Source organism: Aquila chrysaetos, chromosome 5, assembly GCF_900496995.4.
Source record: "Aquila chrysaetos chrysaetos chromosome 5, bAquChr1.4, whole genome shotgun sequence".
In the NCBI taxonomy this organism is placed as follows: Eukaryota; Metazoa; Chordata; class Aves; order Accipitriformes; family Accipitridae; genus Aquila; species Aquila chrysaetos.
The window spans coordinates 24,628,908-24,636,011 of NC_044008.1; the positions used below are offsets into that span (position 1 = coordinate 24,628,908).

Consider the following 7,104-nt stretch of genomic DNA (forward strand, 5'->3'; position numbering starts at 1 on the left):
CATAATGAATCAAAATTAAGAGTCCTGCACTTCTCTTGGATGGAAGTTTGACACTCCTGTGAAAGTGACTGGAAGGATTTCACTAGCTCTCGGTGGAAGTGAACTGCATCCCTTGTGAAGCCCAATTCCCCGGCAGGTGTGGATATTGCCTATGTGCATAGCCCAGTTGCATTTTTGTTTCCTTTCTCTTTTCAATTCTGCTTCTCAAAACATTCAACATGTTGCTGTCCCAGACAAATGCTCTAACTAAACTAAAGGCCTGTGAGCTGAACGGCCTTGGGAGAATTAGGGTGCAAAGGAAGGCGAGGGAAGTTCCAGAATCTGCCTTTTCTCTGGCAACAGGCAAAGACTTTGTCTTAGGAGGTAAACAAACATTGTCTGGACTTGTTTCATAACTTCTGGGAAGTCTAATGTCAGGCCTGCCTCTTAACATCTATATATTTTAGGAAACATTTGTAAATCTGGTAATTCTGACTGCAGTTTTTCCTATGTTTCCTTCAGTTGCCTAAAGAAGCAGAACTGGTTTGAGGCTGCTGCTCTCCAGTGTACGCATCTTATTTCTGGACATAAGTACAGCCATACTATGTTTTCTCCATCTGCTCCTCATTGTTGTGCAGGCAAGTCACTGCTACTGAAGTCTATATCGTACCAAGGTAAGACCATGATATATGTGATATAGAGTGGTGATGTTTCATTTTTCTGGCCAGAAACTCTAATAATCATTTAGATAAAGGCAAAACCAGGCTGTAAATTACAGTTTCTTTTATCCTGTATTCATGTAAAACATAACCAAAGCCTTTTCTGACTTTAATAGAATCAGATCATTTTTTTATATTTAGAATACAATAAATCACAATGCAGAATATAAAAAAGTGTAAGAAAATGTGTATTATTAAAATAAAAGCAGTATACTCAGAAAGTGGAGAAAAGGTTTTTGCCACCTATAGAAACACCCACTTCTTCCCTCCCAGGAGTTACAAGTAAATCTTTTGTATTCATGTTGCCTTAACTGAATCCTAGTTAAGTCTGTGTTGCTTTCTAATAAAGAGTGATTTTCTTGGTAGCAGAGGTGTGTAGTAGACTTTATTTCAGAAATCCAGTCTTTTAACCTAAGGACTTTTCCCTAAATGCTCAGCTGCCATCCCTCCTCCCACTGTCTGGGAGAAACAAGCCAGTGTCCCATTTGTTTAACATAGATGGCTCAGATAGGTACAGTGATGACTAGGAAAGCCTTCGCTTTCAGTACTGTGATCATTTCAATGACCTGTGCCTGAAAATTTGGAAAAAGGCTGGGCTTTTCTTTGCTGAAGAGCAAATTCCCCACGCAGCAGGAAACTGCAGAGCTGCTCCAGCTCTCAACAAATCTTCAGAGAATCAATGCTCAAGCCTTCGCGAGCTGCATCCAGTGAGGGTTAAAGAAGGAGCCACGTTTTCCGCTGTCACATCTAAGGTGTAACTGTAGCCAGTCCTGGCAGATTTCAACATAAACTTGCTTGTCTGCTGAGAGAGAATCCTTACAGAAACATGGATTTCAGGAAGAGTCGATAAGCTCCTGCTTTCAAGAATTACTGTTTACCCAGAATCCTAGCAGAAAATAGATTCATTGCCATCATTAAGACATATGGTTTTACTATCCTTGGAATAGCAGAGCGTTGACTTTCTGTTCAGAAGGCTTACCTTTACTTTATGGAGAGTCATGGGCTGATCTACAAATCTTATTTGAATAAGGACCTGAAACATCTTTGTTGGGTAGGATGGTGGTGTGACACTTCTGTCAAAACAAGGAAAGAAATTTAATCCCAATCTCCTGCCATGTGTGTTAATAGGTGATTATCAGCTGTTCTAGTTCATACTGTATTTCTCCTTTCCCACTCTCTCAAAACATGTTTGTAGACAAAACACATACACAAATTCCCAAAGAATGAGAAGAACAGAAGTCTGTAACAACAGTTAATATCTCACTTCTAAATACTGAGGAAGTCACTTGTAGCTGAGACTTTGCGTTCTGTAGGGACTTCGTAGGGTATCCCAGTCTGCAAAAAGTGACCTGAGTAATCAACCCCCATTGGCTGAGTTCACATAACAGAGGAAAGCCACAATTCCTTTGAATCTTTTTTTTGTTAAAGATGGGCCTGTTCAGAAAATCCTGCATTAAAGTGGGAGCCCAGTAGAAAATCCAGGTACTAATTCAGCAGATTAGGGTTTAAGAGAAATTAAGATTTAAATGTAATTCTGTAATTTTCAGAAAATTACATACTTCAGACTTCCACCAGTGGAGCACAAGGTGGAAGTATATGCAAAAAGATGCAAGAGATCTGTAATTTGTTCCACTGTTCTCAATACAATGACCATGGTGATTAAATTACTCAATATAAGCATAAAATAATCTAACATAATTGAGAGTACTAGGGCTCAGGTAGGTAGTTACTATTTAATCCTCTCTACATGAAAATGAGAATACTAGAAACAAACTCCTAACTATTAATGACACATTAAGTGTACTTTGGAGCCCTATTCCCATCAACTTCAATACAGAATACAATTAAAAATGAATGTGCAATGCAATCTGTACAGTGTTTAAAATGTTGTATTCAACAGTGTTATTGCTGAGTTTCACCACTATTTCAGGGAGTTAGGCCCCTGAATTATGCCAAGGCAAATCTATTTTGCACTTGACTGTCAAACTGATTTGCAGCAAAGCCCCAGCCTGGGATTAAGATCAACATGCAGACATCTGGAACTGGTTGAGTGATAAAGAAAAATCCCTGTCTGTAAGATCAAGCAGCAGAAATGGGCAAGAAGGTGCAGCATTGCCCTTCAGCTGCCTCGAGGCTAATGGGAGGAAAATAGTTTAGCACTGAATAAGTTAGGATGACTGGGACAAGGGCTGCCTACACCGAATCAGAATTTCTGATTTAATTTGAAACACTAACTTAACCTTGCTGTCACTTGGATCTGTACCTCCTAACTGGATACACATGCAGATGGGTTTTGCCTGATTAGATGTAGATGAAGGAACAAGGCCATGAATTTTACAGCCACTTCACGGTATGACTGCAACGAGGTGCCAGCTTCAAACATCTGTCCTTTGCCAGGATGACAGTAAATAGAAGCAAAAAGAGAAGATATCTTTGTCAATGTAAAGCCAGTGGGAAATGTGGTACACCATGTCAATACCAGAAAATTACTACAAATGGAAGTTCCAAATAACCTGAAATTCAGAATTAGTATCAGATTTCCCATTTCAAAGTGACTCATAGAAGAGCCTAGGAGGGTGATCAGCAGGTAATAATGTCAGAGCATTTTCCTTATGTCCTGTTCTCATTCACAACTACAAACCCATTTCAATAACCTTAGTTGCCTCTGCTAAAAGACTAGATGTACTGAAAATTGTACAAGGTTTCAATTATTAGTGAGATACTTGCAGATTTTTGGCTGACTTTGTTAATCTATTGACTAATGTGAAAGAACATTTAAGGTTATTGTCATACCTTATACCAATAAATATTGTTAAATACCAAATCACATAGGGTATTTATTGATTATCTAAATGCTTATCAAAACCCTTAACAACTTAGATAATAAGCCCTTTTAGATGCTTTTTAGATATCTTTTGTGTTTAGGTGCCTACACAGGCTTCTTCAAAACTTGTTTTTGCTTGTAATGCATGCCTTCAGATCTATTTTAGGAATGTTCTAGCATGGAAGAGGCACCTATCAAGGTCTCAAGACCCTTATGGTGTAATTCCTTGGGAGGCACCCCAGCTTAGTGCAAGGCCTATTGAAACCAAGGGAAGCTTACCATTGACTTCATGTGGCTTTGGGTCAGACCATCAAAAGTACTGACTAAAATATTTCTGTACTTATCATCTATCCTCTGATTTTTAGTTTCATATAATATTAATTTCACATGATATTACTAAGAAATATTTAGCCTCACAAAACATAAAAGGAAGAATCACAATTTGTACTATAATAAGAGAAAGTACGTTTATTATACTTAAAAGTATCCATTCTCATGGATATACAGAGATTAGGTAATTTTATCACTACCATTCAGTAGATATAACATAAATTGAACTTTAATGCTCTGCAGGGAAAAAGCCTACAGCTTGAATAATTTTTTCCACCGTCAGTTTTATTATGACATGCTGCATTATGTTCTACATGCCACATGCAACAGTTTTAACCACACAGCTGCTGAGAGCCCAGGTGCAGATTTTCAGGCCTGTTTAGGTGTCTAACTCCTACTGAAATCTGTAAAATAATTTAGTCACTATAATGCTCAGTTTTGGCATACCTAAATCTTAAGGATGTGGACACCGAGAGGAATTCACAGTCTGAAGTTTAAGCAGTCTGATTCTTCATAGGATGCTCTGTGACAGTTAGATCCCAGGAAAGAAATCTGCAAATGCCAGCACATCAGTCAAGGATTGTGAAACATAGGCAACAGAAAACACAGAGAGAAGAAAACAGAAATCCAAAAAGTTATGAAACTGGAAATCAGAAATGCTCCTTACAGGAGGACGGAAGAGGGGTGGTTTGATCTTAGAGGTGCAGCTGATACAAATTTATACCAGATCTCACATAGCCTGAGCATCCAGCCTCAAAAGGAGAGGGATGCTAGCAGAGGAGTCAGAAGGAGCACGTGGTTCAGCTTTTCCCGTGAGAACAGACTCTGCATGTGGGGTACCCTGCTGTGGGGGGTAACCTGCTGTGGTTTGAGAGGTATCTCCTCACTGTATCATCCTGCAGGTCCTCACTGTCACACTGCAGATCTTGGCTACTTGAACCTCACAAAATTATCTGGCCAGCCAATACTGTTGAGAGAGAGATTGAAACTTGATAGATACTTCTGAACTATCTGAAAGTCCAGTTTCATTGTACTGGCCTGTGCTTTGTTGTTTGCTTACCTGAGCTGTAGGAATTACAATTCTCAGAGTAACCTGGATTTTGAGGTCTTTGTCTGAACGCAGAATAGCAGGAGAGCACTTGAAAAAAATTGAGTCACTGCAAAAAAACCCAACCTTCTATCTCTCAATGGAAGGAAGCAAGATGACAGAGCTGGTTTGTGCTTTGATAAAAAAGGCATTGCACCTCTGTCTAAAGAGGAAATATGGCCCAGATCCAAACCAAGGCTTACGTGCCTGGATTGATACTGAGGTGGGATATGGGGCCCTCTGACCAAAGCTGCCATCTCCAACAATATCTGCCCAAGGGATACTTACCTCAAAACCAGCTAAACCCCACTGCACCTGAAGTGATCCTCAGGACGTGCCCTCCCCACTAACAGGTTAACTTCTAATTTAGTTGTACCACTTCAATGGGTATATTGGGTGGGAAAAATCTGGGCCTGCATACCTGGATGCGTGTTTGGATACCAAGGAATATCATAACATTTATTTAAGATGCATTAATGTATTACAGACAGTTGCTAATTTAACACATTGGCAGAAGAGTTTGAAATTTGATTTTATAAAGCACTGGTTCTCTTTCCCATTGTTTAGTTACTATGAGCAGTAAGATGTGACCTTAACAAAGACAGCAACGAGAGTCAAAACTAACATCTAATCCAATGCACCTCAGAAAACATCAAGAGATATTTTGTTTCCTATTAGCATGTACTTCAGTCCTACAGCACAAGCAAAATGTCAAATGAATAATTTTTACACCTTTCCCTTGAAAAATCCACCACAATCAGCACTTTGATTTTAACAAACTGCATTTTTCTGAGAAAGCTGTTCCATCAAAAAAAATTTAACCCAAATATCTCTAGTTTTCATCACTACAAAAATATGCTTTAGAAAATTCTTAGTGGATCTCCTGAATTTATTTTTTGAAAGAAATAGCCTGAATTTCATTTCTATTTTTTTTCTTTTAAAGAGGGATCATTCTAAACTCAATTTATTTCTTATTGATTGGCTGTGGTTTAGTCACAGTCTTCCCTAACTTAAATGGAATTTAAAATATTTCTTTCTACAACAGAGTTCTGTCAAAAAAATTAATGAAAGTTTTTCTCACTTTCCTTCAAGAGCTCTATTAATGTAGTGTTTGCTCACCTTACAATCATTTGTTTAACATAGTTATTAAGGCAATAACTCATTGGGGTTAGATATGAGGATAATAGCATATGTTTGAGGAATGAAAAGCTGCTAAGAGGTGCAAAATCACAAAGGTCTAAGCCTGATGGGATCTTTAAGGTTCTGGGACAAAAGGAGTAATGGAGGCCAGTGGGAGTTGGATGATATGTTTCAAATGTTTGCCTGGGTCAAATAGAAAAAAGCAGGGAACTCAGCATAGGTCTTATAGACCTCTTACTTGTCTTATGGCTGTTTGTCTATTCCTTTTCCAGCTACAGAGATTCTAATATGAAGACACAATTATTTCACATATGTACTATATGTGTGTATATGCATCTTTTCATGTATATTATTAATAACCAAATGGTTTATAATTGCTTCATTCAAGTAAATTCTCTTTCAAGAATACTTAACCCCTGGGAAGCTGAGAAGCTGGAGGCTCACAGAGTGCTCTGGAGACATGCCAGGTATTCTTTCTACTCAAGGTCATCTCTAGAAGAGCATTCTTCTCCCTGCTGACTGCAAGGAGAGCACTGGGAGTTTTTTCCATCCCCTCCAGAGGATGGATCTTACAATGGCAGTTGGGACATAAATAAAATTCTTGTTGAAGATGATGAACTTGCCTGATCCTTGTTGATTGCATCTCTATAATAGCCATAGGGTGCTTTCATTAGCTTTAAATTTAAAAGTCATTGGAGTATTGTCATAGATTCAGGATGGAAGCAGACCTGGCTGAGATGGAGTTCCTGCTCCCAGCACTACTTACTAATTTTATTTTAAATAGCCATGGCATAAAAAAAACCACAGAGAGACCCTTTGTCGTTGGATAGAATATATACATTGCTTTGTCGGTAAATATACTAATGAACAGAGTGTGGCTTGTCTGTATTCTTCCTGATCTCCTGACTCTTTCATTCCTTTCTACCTCATGGAGGGCTTAAAACATGAACACCTCCATCACGTGGGACATGAAAGAGGAAAATGTGGGCTTGAATTCACTCAAATCACAAAGAAACCAGAAACCT

At 38.6% G+C, this 7,104-nt stretch overlaps 1 long non-coding RNA gene across 2 annotated transcripts in view; it reads left to right on the forward strand.

The window, feature by feature from the left end:
* The window catches only part of LOC115341424, a 47,533-nt gene extending 40,581 nt beyond the window's left edge, over positions 1-6,952 (forward strand). The window contains exons 3-4 of one of the 2 annotated variants that reach the window (XR_003923392.1): positions 502-653; positions 6,468-6,952. This is a non-coding gene — a long non-coding RNA (uncharacterized LOC115341424). The remainder of the gene's footprint in view (positions 1-501; positions 654-6,467) is intronic. The other variant, XR_003923393.1, reaches the window with a different exon arrangement.
* The last annotated feature ends 152 nt before the right edge of the window (positions 6,953-7,104 follow it).